Consider the following 14,748-nt stretch of genomic DNA (forward strand, 5'->3'; position numbering starts at 1 on the left):
AGAGAGACTACTTAAAATCAAAACCTTTAAAAATAATAATTTTTCTATTAAATGTGTGTTGAGATGACCATTTTGAACATATTGGCTTAATTAAAACATAATTTTTTTAGGTTTATTTATTTGGGAGAGAGCTTGCACAGCATGGAGCAGAGAAGGAGACAAAGAATCCCAAACAGGCTCCACAATGTCAGCACAGAGCCCAATGTGGAGCTTGAACTCATGAACCATGAGAGCATGACTTGAACCAAAATCAAGAGTAAGACACTTAACCAACTGAGCCAACCAGGTGCCCCATTTTACTTTCTTCATACTAAAGAAAGGATACTAAAACCTTTCTAGTTACATTTATTAATTCCATTCTAATTTTAGTGCTGAAAACATATGAAGAATCTAAGAAATCTTCAGGAGCCTTAGACACAACAGCTAAAGTAAAGCCCAAAAATACTGATAAAATGGACTTCATTAAAATTAAGAATGACTGCACTTTGAAAGACACTGTTAAGGTTATGAAAAGCCAGGCCACACACTGGGAGAAAATATCAGCAAAACACACCTAATAAAAAATTAATAACCAAAATATAAGAAGAAGTCTCAAAACTCAATTAAAATAAATAATAAAGAGGCACCTGGTGGCTCAGTCGGCTGAGCAACCGACTCTTGATTTCAGTTCAGGTCATGATTTTAGGGTTTGGGGGTTCAAGCCCCACACTGGGCTCTGCACTGACACTGCGGAGCCAGCTTGGGACAGTCTCTCCCTCTCTGTCTGCCCCTCTCCTGCTCATGCTCTCTCTCTCTCCAAATAAATAAACATAGTTAATAAACAAATGGATGGATGGATGGATGGATGGATGGATGGATGGATGGCAGGCAAAAGATTTCAACAGAAACTTCCCCAAAGAAGATACACAAATAAATACACATGAAAAAATGTTCAACAGCATTAGTTAATAGGAATATGTAAAACAAACAGAGATGCCACTTCGATACATTAGAGTGTCTAAAATCCAAAACACTAACATCAAGTGATGGTAAGGATGCAGAAGAACCAGAACTCTCATACACTGATATATGTATTACATAAGAATCTCAAAATTATATGGCCACTTTGCAAAGTTAGTTAGCAATTTTCTTAGAAAGTTATGATATAGTAATCCCACTTCTTAGGTATTATTTATCTAAGAAATTAAAACTTATGTTCACATGAAAATTATACATGAATGTTTATAACAGCTTTATTCATCATCACTAAAAACAGAAGACATCCCAAATTTCCTTCAACTGTATATTCATGCAATAGAAAATTACTCAGCAACAAAAATGAACACATTACTGATGACTCAAAACAACGGCAATAAATCTTCAAATGTATTATGCTATTGTACATATGTACAGTTGTACAATGTACAACTGTACATTGTACAATGTGCTATTGTACATTACTATGCAATGTGTTTTGAGCCAGGCTCAAAAGCTTACATATTGTATAATTCCAATTACATAACATTTTAGAAAATGCAAAGTTATAAGAACAGAAAACATATTAATTATCAGAGGCTTAGGACAGGAAGAAGGGTTGACTACAAGGACCAAAGGGGAAATCTGCAGGGAACACCTGGGTGACTCAGTCGGTTAAGCATTCCAGTAGGCTCAGGTCATGATCTCACAGTTTGTAGGTTCGAGCCCCACACAGGGCTCTGTGCTGACAGCTCAGAGCCTAGAGCCTGCTTCAGATTCTCCCTCCCTCCCTCTCTCTCTCAAAAATAAATAAACATTAAAAAAAAATGGGGGGGGGCGTATCTGGGTGGCTCAGTTGGTTAAGCATCTGGCTTCAGCTCAGGTCATGAACTCACAGTCTGTGAGTTCAAGCACCACATAGGGCCCTATGCTGACAGCTCAGAGTCTGGAGCCTGCTTCTGAGTCTGTGTCTCTCACTCTCTCTGCCCCTCCCCTACTCATACTCTCTCTCACTCTCAAAAATGAATAAATGTTTAAAAAAAAATGAAAATAAATAAAATGAAAAAAAATTTTTAAAGAGGGAAATTTGGGGAGTAAGAGAATAATTTGATTCCTGGACACCATAAAAATATAACAAAGGAAACAAGTAAAAAAGGCAATCTTCATTTTAAGCTGAATGAAAAACCAGAGATAATCCAAAGGCTCCAAAATAGTAACAAAAGCAGCTAAGAACAGTTAAGATAGGGCAGAAGCTGCACAGGAAGAAGTGGAGAGAAAAACTGTAAGAGGTACATAGTGAGCCCAACAGCAACAAACATCGGAAAGCACAAGCAAAATACACTTCCTCAAAGACATCATCCTTTTTTCCCTCAGAAAAACATGTAGGTGGTAGTTCCAAGAGCCAATCCCTCCACAGAAACACAAAAAATTGAACAAAAACCGTCAGAATCAAATTTCTCAGAACTCTGGAAATTGGTCAAAGGTTTGTACAAATCAAACAAATGCTGAAACATGAAAAAGGTGACTTCAAAACAGTGTGAAAGCTTTGCAATGTTTTTATTTCCCTTTCTCCACTCTTGGCTCTGTAAAAGTCTTGAATATACTAACCCACATTCCTACAGTTGAACCCTAGTCCCTGGTTCTAGAGAGCAGAGCAGACACTGTTCTCAAAGAATTTGTCTGCTGTGACCTGTGCAAGGCTACCTGAAGGACGGACTCAAGGCTCTCGCCTTTGTTTTACCAACTCAAAATTCTCCTAGAAAGAGCAGCTATACTCTGAAGAGGACATTCTTCATAAAAATTTTAAGACAAATGAAAAACTCACTGCCACTTGGGACAAAATATTCCAATGGAGGCAAATAACAGGCAAGCCAAAAACCTGGAAGAAAAAGATGGCAAGACAATTTCTTTGGGAAAGTACGACACTAAAAAATACTGGGAGTTTAGAAAGCCATGCACATGTCCAAGGCAAGACACCTACTCAGAGAAAACCTGAAAAAACTACCGACTCATCTCTAGGCTCAGCACAAAAAAAGAGAGAGTTGTAAACAGCCTAAGTGTTAGAGTGCTCCAGTACAGAGACAGCCTGCGTTCTTTCTTCTTTTTTTTTTCTCTTTTCATTTTCTTTTTTACTCCAGATATTTAAAAAAATCTCTCTCATACCATTAGCAGATCACAACTAAGGAAAGATTTCAGAGACTGTTATGTACCAAATGTTTGTACCCCACTCCCACTGCCCACCAAATTCAGATGTTGAAGTCCTAAGTGCCACTGTGATGGCACTCAGTAATGGGGGGCATACGGGAAATTATCAGGTTTAGATGAGATCATGAAGGTGGGGCACTCATAATGGAATTAACGTCTCTTATAAGAAGACACACCAGAGAGTGCTTGGGGGTGTGTGTGTGTGTGTCCCTGCCACATGAGAACCAAGAGAGAAAGTGGCCATCTGCAAGTCAGGAAGAGTTCTCACCAAAAACTAACCACACTGGCACCACTGATCTGAGACTTTCAGTCTTCAGAACTATGAGAAAATATCTCTGTTCTATGGTATTTTGTCACTGTAGCCCAAGCAGATTAAGACAGAGACAACTCATCACCAAAAAAATTATAAAAATTGTTTAGAAAAGCAAGTGAACAAATAACAACCCACAGAAAGCAACAGAAATGAACCATAAGGAGAGGTAAAAACTTGAATTCCAGAGTTATCACATTATATATTTAAAATAACCACTTGTGAAAAAAGAAATTGTGATGTATACAGAGCAACAGGAAAGTATGACCCATTCAAAGGAGAAACTAACAGAAATGGTCTGTGAGGGAGAAGAGACATCAGATTTACTGTACAAAGATTTTCAATCATCATATTAAACATCCTCAAAGAGCTCAAAGAATCCATAAACAAAGAGCTAATGGGAACCAAAATGACAATGTGTCAACAGAGACTATCAATAAAGACATACAAATCACTTTAAAAAGAACCCAAGGAAAAAAATCTTGGGCTGAAAAGTATAATAACTGAAATGAAAAATTAACTACAGGGTTTTGATAGCAACTCTTGAGGAGGCAGAAGAAAGAATAGAGAACTGGAAGGTAGTTCAAATGCAATTATCCAATCTGGGAAGCACGAAGAAAAATGAACAGAGCTGAAGAGATAAGTGAGACCCACCAAATACACCAACACATGCATAACAGGGAGTTCCAGAAGGAGAAGAAATAAAGAGGCAGAAAGAATATTTTAATAATGGCTAAAAACTTAATTAAATTTGGTAAAAGACTTAATAAACTACACATTCAAGATGTTCAAGAGATTCCTAAAAGGATAAACGCAAAGACATCCATACCAAAACACATTACAATCAAGCTATCAAAACTCAAAAAGAGGGGTACCTGGGTGGCTTAGTCGGTTGAGCATCTGACTTCGGCTCAGATCATGATCTCATGGTTTGTGGGTTCAAGCCCCGCACCAAGGCTCTGTGCTGACAGCTCAGAGGCTGGAGCCTGTTTCAGACTCTGTGTCTGCCTCGCTCTCTGACCCTCCCCCACTCGCACTCTGTCTCCCTCCGTCTCAAAAATAAACATTAAAAAAATTTTTTTAAAAAACTCAAAAAGAATCATGAAAGGAGAGAGAACTTCATCTACAAGGGACCCCCAATAAGATCAACAGCTAATTTCTCAACAGAAATTATACATGCCAAAAAGCAGTAGGATGACTTATTTAAAGCAAAACAAAAACAAAAACAAGAAAAAACCATCCTTTAACACTAAACGAAAGGGGCACCTCGTGTGGCTCAGTCAGTTAAGAGGACGACTTCAGCTCAGGTCATGATCTCACAGTTCCTGAGTTACAACTCCATGTCGGGCTCTGTGCTAACAGCTCAGAGCCTAGAGCCTAATTTGGATTCTGTGTCTCCCTCGCTCTCTGTCCCTCCCCCACTTATGCTCCTGTCTCTCTCTCTCAAAAATGAATAAACATTTAAAAAATTTAATATAAATAAATAAATAATAAATGTAATTATATAGGCAAACACAAAAGCCAGTATTATTATATTTTTGGTTTATAACTTTTTTCTACATTACTTAAGAAACAAATGCATAAAACAAGATTATAAATTGACATTAATGAACACAAAATGTATAAATTGACACTAATGAGCACAGAATGTATAAAGATGTAAGGTGTAATAACAACATGAAGAGGGAGCAATGGAGCTGTATAGGAGCAGAGTTTTTGTATGCTACTGAAGTTAAGCTGGTATTAATTCAAAACAGATTGTTATAATATGGAGAGGCTATTTATAATCCCTAGAGTAACCACTAAGAAAATAACTAAAAAACACACAGAAAAAGGGATGAGAAAGGAAACAAAACAGTACAGTACCAAAGTCAAGTAACCAAAAAGGAGACAATAATGAAGGAATTGAGGAAACTGAGAAAAAAAGAATGACACACAGAAAACAAACAGCAAACTAGCCAAACTAAATGCACCCTTATCAGTAATTATTGATTAAACTCTCCAATTAGAAGTCAGAGATAGGCAGAATGGATAAAAAAGACATGATCCAACTATAGGCTATCTATAAAAGACTCACTTCAAAATCCAAAGACATAAAAAGGTGAAAAGTGAAAGGACAGAAAAATATGTGTGCAATTAGTAACCAAAAGAAAGGTTGGCTCACGATACTAATATCAGATAAAGCAGACTTTAAGTCAAAAATTTTCATAAGAGAAAGAACTGATAAAAGAACAATACATCAAGAAGATATAAAAATAAGAAATACATACATACCTAATAACAGAGTCTCCAAAATACATGAAGAAAAAATTGACAAAATTGAAAGGAGAAATACAATTCTACAGAAACACTTGGAGATATCAATACCATACTTTCAATAAAGGACAGAATTAAACAGAACATCAATAAGGAAACAGAGGAATTGAAATATAGTTATTAAGTGACTAGATTTAACATTTATAGGACACTCTACCCAAAACAACACAAATACATATTTTCTTAAGTGCAAATGGAACATTCTCTAGGAAAGAATATATAAAAACAAGTTTCAATGAATTCTGGAAGATAGAAACCATAAAAAGTATCTTTCTATGACCAAAAGGGAACTTATACCTATAAATATCTTATTAAAAAGAAGATTAAAATAAGTAACATCACACCTTAAGGAACAGAGAAAGAACAAACTAAACCCAAAGCCACTAAAAGGAAGAAAGTAATAAAAATATGAGACTAATAGCAGAAAAAACAATAAGGTAAATCAACAAAATCAAAGACTGTTCAAAAAGATTAACAAAATTGACAAATGTTTAGACTGGCCAAGAAAAAAAAGAGAGAAGACTCAAATTACTAAAACCAGAAGTGAAAGCAGGGATGTTAATACTGACCTTACAAAACTAAAAGTATGAAAATAATACTATGAATAATTATATGTCACCAAATTAGATAACCTACATGAAATGAAAGAGATTCCTAGAAACATACTATCTACCAAAACTGACTCAAGAAAAAACAGAATTCAAATGGACTTATAACAAATAAAGAGATTGTATCAGTAATCAAAAGTCTCCTATAAAGAAAAGCCAAGGACCTGATGGCTTCACTGCTAGATTCTACCAATTATATAAAAAAGAATTAACACCAATCCTATAAATCATCCCCAAAGGGGCACCTGGGTGGCTCAGTCGGTTGGGCGTCCGACTTTAGCTTAGGTCATGATCTTGCAGTTTGTGAGTTCCAGCCCCACGTCGGGCTCTGTGCTGACAGCTCGGAGCCTGGAGGCCGCTTCAGATTCTGTGTCTCCCTCTCTCTCTGCCCCTCCCTCACTTCTTCTCTGTCTCTCTCTGTCTCCCCAAAATGAGTAAATGTTAAAAAAACATTTTTTTAAATCATCCCCCAAAAACCAAAGAGGGGACACTTCCTAAGTCATTCTGTGAGGTCAGAAGCATCCTAATAATGACATCAGATAAACAGAGCACTAAAAAAGAAATACACAGACCAACATCCATTGGGGATATAAATGAAAAAAATTCTCAACAAAATAACAGCAAACCAGAACCAGCTACATATTAAGAGAGGATTTATCCCAGGATTGCAAAAGTGATTCAACACAGAGAAATCATTATACCACATATATAGACTGAAGGAAGAGCAAAACAAAACAAAACAAAAATATCAGCTCAAATGATGCAGGAAAAGTATTTGAAAAATCCAACAACCTTTTCATGATAAAAACACATAAATTATGAACTTTTTGGGAACTTTTTTTTTTAAGTTTATTTATTTTTTGAGAGAGCGCACGCGCGACATAAAATCTGAAGCAGGCTCCAGGCTGTGAGCTATCAACACACAGCCTGACACAGGACTCGAACCCATGAGGCGTAAGATCAAGACCTGAGCCAAAGTTGAACGCTTAACCAAATGAGCCACCCAGGCACCTCTTGAGGGGAACTTCTTTAACATAAAATATATTTATGCAGAATCCAAAACTAACAGCATACTCAATGATGAAACACTAAAAACCTTTACCCTAAGATTAAGAACAGGATAAGAAAGCCCACTTTTGCCACTTCTATGTAACATTATATTTGAAATCCTAGCCAGATTAGGCAAGAAAAATAATAAAACACATCAGAACTGGAACAGAAGAAGTAAAACTATCCCTATTCCCAAATAATATGATCTTAAACATAGAAAATCCTCAGGGCTTCACACACACACACACACACACACACACACACACACACACAGTTGTAGGATAAAAAATCAACACACAAAACTTAGTTGCATTTCTATACACTAGCAATGAATAATTGGGAAAGGATATTAAGAAAATAATTCGATTTGTGATATAGACTAAATGAATAAAATATATAGAAATAAATTTAACGAAGGAAACACTGAAAACTGCTCAAAGAAATTTTAAAATACCTAAATCAGTGAAAAGACATCCAATATTCATGGATTGGAAGACTTACTATCATTAAGAGGACCATACTACCCAAAGAAATGTACAGATTCAATAAAATCTCTATCAAAATTCCAACAGCCTTTTTTGTAAAACGGAAAAGCTGATCCTCAATTTCAAAGAGAACTGCAAGGGACCAATAAGAGTGAAAACAATCTTGCGGGGAGGGAGGGGGGAATCAAAGTCAAAAGACAATTCCTGATTTCAAAGCTTACTATAAAGCTACAGTATCCATTGTGATACTGATATAAGACAGGCATACAGAACAATATAATGTAACTGAGAGTCCAGAAATAAACCTATATACATATATAGCCAATTGATTTTTTTTTAATGTTTATTTATTTTTGAGAAAGAGAGAGTACAAGCAAGGAAGGGGCAGAGTGAGAGAGGGACACACAGAATCTGAAGCAAGTTCCAGGCTCTGAGCTGTCAGCACATACCCGACGCAGGGCTTCAACTCATGAACGTGAGATCATGACCTAAGCTGAAGCTGGACATTTAACTGACTGAGCCACCCAGGCACCCCTATAGCCACCTGATTTTTGAAAAGGGTGCCAAAACAATTCAATAGGAAAAGAACACTCTATTCATCAAAAAGTGCTGAGACAGGATGCCTGGGTGGCTCAACTGGTTGAGCATCCAACTCTTGACTTTGGCTCAGATAGTGATCTCAGGGTTGTGGGATCAAGCTTCACATTGGGCTCTGCACTGAACATGGAGCCTGCTTAAGATTCTTCCTCTCTCTCTCTCTCTCTCTCTCTCTCTCTCTCTCTTCTCTCTCTCTCTCTTTCTCTGACCCTCTCCCCCACTCATGCTTTCTCTCTAAAATTAAAAAAAATATATGTTTCTTCTAAAAAACAAAAAACAGTGCCGAGACAACTGGATACCCACATGCAAAATAATAAATTTGGACCTCTGCTTCACACCATATATACAACAATGAACTCAAAATTGATTAAATTACTCAAAATAGAAGAGTTAAATTTTAAGTCTTAGAAAAAACTGTAAGGGTAAATATCCATGACCTTGTGTTTGGTAATGGATTCTTAGATGTGACATCAAAAACATGAGCAACAAGAGAAAACGCATATACTTCATTTCATCAAAATTAAAAATATGTGTGCATCAAAGGGCATTGCTGAGAAAAAAAAAAACAGCAATCTACATAATGGGAGGGAATATCTGCAAATCGTAGGTCTAATAAGGGTTTAGTTATCCAGATTACATAAAGAACACTTAACAACTCAAACACAAGAACACAATTTGATCTTAAAATGGGCTAAGAACTTACATATTTCTCCAAAGGTACACAGATAACCAACAAGCACAAAAAAATATGCTCAATATCACCAACCATTAGGGAAATTGAAATCAAAAGTGCAATGAGTACCACTTCACACCTCCCAACATGGTTGTAATTAAAAATAAATAAATATAGGGGCACCTGGGTGGCTCAATCAGTTAAGCGTTGAACTTTGGCTCTGGACATGATCTCACAGCACAAAGGCTCATGAGTTCAAGCCCGACATCAGGCTCTGTGCTGACAGCTCAGAGCCTGGAGCCTGCTTAGGATTCTGTGTTCCTCCCTCGCTCTGCCCCTCCCCCGCTCATGCTCTGTGTGTGTGTGTCTCTCTCTCAGGAATAAATAAATGAAACAAAAATTAAAATAAATAAATAAATAAAATTCTAAAAACAGTAAATAACAAATGTTTGGAAAGACATGGAGGAACTGGACCCCTCACACACTGCTAATGACACAGTAAAATGGTTCAGCTGCTGCAGAGAAGAGTTTGGTGGCTCCTTAGAAACTTAAACAAAGGAGGAGCCAAGATGGCGGAACAGCATGGAAGCTTTTAATGTGTCTCGCATCCATGAAATACAGCCACCAACACTAAACCATTCTACACACCTAAAAAACTGATTGGAGGATTAACACAACAATCTGCAAAACCTGAACCACAGAATTCAGCAAGTACGTGGCATGGAGAGGTGAATTTGGGGAGCAAGAAGTCGCGAAAAGTAGGGAACCACTTTTGAGGGTAGAGAGAGGATGGAGACTGGGAGGGAGCATACTGGAAAAGCACCCTCCCCAAAAGGGGTGCTTTTCCAGTATGCTCCCCCCCCTCACCAAAAGCAGTTGAAGAGAAAGTAGAAAATTGGAAATAGCCACAGGGACTAAACTACAAAGGGAGAAATGAGAAAGGAGAGGGCTTAAATTCCATTAAGACTGTCAACAAGGGGAGCACAAAGGCTGCAACTCCGCAGATCGATACCTGGTGGTGCTCTGGTGGGAAAGGCGAATCCTCAGGAACAGAGTGGGGTCCGGGAGGTTCTCGGGCCACACAGGGAAAAGAGGTTCCACTGCTGGAAGGACATTTGGTAGAGACTGTTGAAGCCACCTGGTCCCAGTAGACCCCAGAAGGCGGCCACATTCACTGGTGCTGGGACAAGGTCATTCAGGGCAAAGCCTGGTGCCAGATGTGTGTTGTGATTTTCCATAATCCCTGAAACGCTGCTGCTACACTGTCTCATGAACTTTTTCTGGGGTGGGCTGGCACGTGGCCGCAGTCTCAGGGCACCAGTAACAGCAGGGTCCAGCGGGTGTTCCTGGGTGCAGCCAACATTCGGCCATTCCTCATTCAGCCATTGCTTGGTAAGACTCTCCCGCAGAGGGGCAGAATGTATCAAAGCCACAGCCCTACAGAAGTAAGGGGCCGGGGAAAACAGCCGCATCAGAGACAAAACTCGGGAGAGACGTACTGCCTGGGGCCTGGTCAGAGAGAGTGAAAAAGCAGGGAGTGGATGAGAGCTAAAGACAGAGGACGGGTGCACGATTGCTGATCCAGGAGAACAGACTGGGTAGCTGGGTGGACCATTTTCACCGCTCCTGCACATGCACATATGCACCTACAAGCACCAAAACATTCCACCCAGTAGGCTAGCAGCTCCATCTAGTGGAGAGTGGAGCTGTTGCACTGAGCCCTGCCCAAGTGGGCCAACCACACTCTTCAAGAACACAAGTCTCACCACTAGCTTAATTTATGGACTATAAAGAGCTACACAGACTGACTTCTAGGGGAAAACGAGACAATTTCCGTCCTACTTCAATCTGTTAGCAGGTTCATCTATTCAATTTTCTTTCTTTTTTCTTTCATTTTCCTTTTTCTCTTTTACAATTCTTTTTCTTGAATACAGAAACAAAAACATTCATTTTTTAAAAATTTTTATTAAAAATAACTTTCTCTATTTTTATTACTATATTTTTTACTTTTGTGTAAATTTTTTCAAATTCTACTTTACTTCCATCATTGTTTTAGTCTACTTCAGTGTACTCACCTCAAATTTTCAAACAATTTCTCCTTTTCTTTTCTTTCTTTCTTGTTTCTTTCCTTTTTCTCAAAGGCAGAAAGAGAAAAACTTCATTTTTACTTTCAACTTCTATAGAAAATATTTTCATTTAATTTTTATTACATATTATTTGCCTCTATGTAAATTTTTTCAAAATCTATTTTACTTCCATCATTTTATTCTAGTCTATTAGGGTATACTCAGTTTCTCAAATTATCAAACGATTTTTTCTTTTTTTAATCTTTTTTCTCTTTTTCATTTCTTTTCCGTTTCTTATACAGAAAATGAAAAAATTCATGTTTATCTTTAATTTTTATTCCAAATATTTTTCTTTAATTTTTTTCTACTATATTCTTTACCTTTGTGAATATATTTTTAAATTCTATTTTCAAATTCTATTTTAACCCCATCATCTCACACTAGTCTACTTCAGTGTATTCATTTTTTCAAATTCACAAACGATTTCCTTTTTTTCTCTTCCCCCACTTTTTTTTCTCTAAATTGTCAAACCACTTTCAACACCCAGACCAAAACACACCTAGGACCTAGCATCATCTATTCGATTTTTGTGTATCTTTTTAATTTTTAATTTTAATATTTTCTTTTTTTTTATTTCAATTTTTCTACCTCATTAGTTCCTTTTCTCCCTCCAAAATGACAAAATGAAGGAATTCACCCCAAAAGAAAACGCATGAATAAATGACAGCCAGGGACTTAATCAACACAGATACAAGCAAGATGTCTGAACCAGAATTTAGAATCACGATAATAAGAATACTAGCTGGAGTCGAAAATAGAGTAGAATCCCTTTCTACAGAGATAAAAGAAGTAAAAACTAGTCGGAATGAAATAAAAAATGCTATAACTGAGCTGCAATCATGAATGGATGCAGCGGCGGCAAGGATGGATGAGGCAGAACAGAGAATCAGCGATACAGAGGACAAACTTATAGAGAATAACAAAGCAGAAAAAAAGAGGGCGATTAAGGCAAAAGAGCATGACTTAAGAATTAGAGAAATCAGTGACTCATTAAAAAGGAACAACATCAGAATCATAGGGGTCCCAGAGTAGGAAGACAGAGATTTTGGGGTAGAAGGGTTATGTGAGCAAATCATAGCAGAAAACTTGCTTAACCTGGGAAAAAACAGAGACATCAAAATCCAGGAAGCACAGAGGACCCCCACAGATTCAACAGAAACCAACCATCAACAAGGCATATCATAGTCAAATTCACAAAATACTCAGGCAAGGAGAGAATCATGAGCAGCAAGGGAAAAAAAGGTCTCTAACCTACAAGGGAAGACAGATCAGGTTTGCAGCAGAACTATCCACAGAAACTTGGCAGGCCAGAAAGGAGTGGTGGGATATATTCAGTGTGCTGAATCAGAAAAATATGCAGCCAAGAATTCTTTATCCAGCAAGGCTGTCATTCAAAATGGAAGGAGAGATTAAAAGGTTCCCAGACAAACCAAAATTAAAGGAGTTTGTGACCACTAAACCAGCCCTGCATGAAATTTTAAGGGGGACTCTATGAGGGGAGAAAAGATGAAAAAAGTATATACAAAATAAATGAATACCAACAGCAACAAGAATTTGAAAGGACCAGACAACACCACCAGAAACTCCAACTCGACAAGCATCATAATGGCAATCAATTCATATCTTTCAGTACTCACTCTAAACATCAATGGACTCAATGCTCCAATCAAAAGACATAGGGTAACAGAATGGATAAGAAAACAAGATCCATCTATATGCTGTTTACAAGACACCCACTTTAGACCTAAAGACACCTTCAGATTCAAAGTAAGGGGATGGAGAACCATCTATCATGCTAATGGTCAACAAAAGAAACCAGAGTAGCCATACTTCTATCAGACAATCCAGACTTTAAAATAAAGACTGTATCAAGAGATGCAGAAGGGCATTATATCATAATCAAGGGGTCTATAGACCAAGAAGACCTAACAATTGTAAACATTTATGCACCAAATGTGACAACACCCAAATATATAAACCAATTAATCACAAACATAAAGAAACTCATCGACAGTAATACCATAATAGTAGGAGACTTCAACACCCCACTCACAGCAATGGACAGATCATCTAATCAAAACATCAACAAGGAAACAATGGCTTTGAACGACACACTGGACCAGATGGACTTAACAGATATATTCAGAACATTTCAGCCTAAAGCAGCAGAATATACATTCTTCTCCAGTGCACATGGAACGTTCTCCAGAAGAGACCATATACTGGGACACAAATCGGCCCTCAGCAAGTACAAAAAGATCAAGATCATATCCTGCATATTTTCAGACCACAACACTGAAACTTGAAATCAACCACAAGAAAAAAATTGGAAAGGTAACAAATACTTGGAGACTGAAGAACATCTTACTAAAGAATGAATGGGCTAACCAAGCAGTTAAAGAGGACATTAAAAAGTATATGGAAGCCAATGAAAATGGTAACACCACAACCCAAAACCTCTGGGATGCAGCAAATGCGGTCATAAGAGGAAAGTATATAGCAATCCAGGCCTTCCTAAAGAAGGAAGAAAGATCTCAGATACACAACCTAACCTTATGCCTTAAGGAGCTGGAAAAAGAACAGCAAATAAAACCCAAAACCAGCAGAAGACAGGAAAAAATAAAGATGAGAGCAGAAATTAATGCTATCAAAACCAAAAACACAGTAGAACAGATCAATGAAACCAGAAGCTGGTTCTTTGAAAGAATTAACAAAATTGATAAACCCCTAGCCAGTTTGATCAAAAAGTAAAAGGAAACGACCTAAATAAATAAAATCAAGAATGAAAGAGGAGATCAAAAACAACACAACAGAAATAAAAACAATAATAAGAGAATACTATGAACAATGGTATGTCAATAAAATAGGTAATCTGAAAGAAATGGACAAACTCCTAGAAACATACATACTACAAAACTGACACAGGAGGAAATAGAAAATTTGAACAGACCAACAACCAGTAAGGAAAATGAATTAGTAATCAAAAATCTGCCAAAAAACAAGAGTCTAGGGCCAGACGGCTTTCCAGGGGAATTCTATCCAAACATTTAAAGAAGAGTTAACACCTATTCTCTTGAAACTGTTCCAAAAAATAGAAATGGAAGGAAAACTTTCAAACTCTTTCTATGAAGCCAGCATTACCTTGATTCCAAAACCAGACAGAGACCCCACTAAAAAGGAGAACTACAGACTAATTTCCCTGATGAACAGGGATGCAAAAATCCTCAACAGTGTATTAGCCAACCAGCTCCAACAATACATTAAAAAAATTATTCACCACGAGCAAGTGGGGTTTATACCTGGGATGCAGGGCTCGTTCAATATCTGCAAAACAATTAACGTGATTCATCACATCAATAAAAGAAAGGACAAGAACCATATGATCCTCTCAATAGATGCAGAGAAAGCATTTGACAAAATACAG

General features: G+C 37.3%; 1 protein-coding gene across 3 annotated transcripts in view; it reads right to left on the minus strand.

Moving 5' to 3' along the window:
• The window catches only part of FAF1 (Fas associated factor 1), a 508,536-nt gene that overhangs the window by 436,972 nt on the left and 56,816 nt on the right, over positions 1-14,748 (minus strand). The window lies entirely within an intron of this gene.

This window comes from Acinonyx jubatus, chromosome C1, assembly GCF_027475565.1.
Source record: "Acinonyx jubatus isolate Ajub_Pintada_27869175 chromosome C1, VMU_Ajub_asm_v1.0, whole genome shotgun sequence".
Lineage (NCBI taxonomy): Eukaryota > Metazoa > Chordata > Mammalia > Carnivora > Felidae > Acinonyx > Acinonyx jubatus.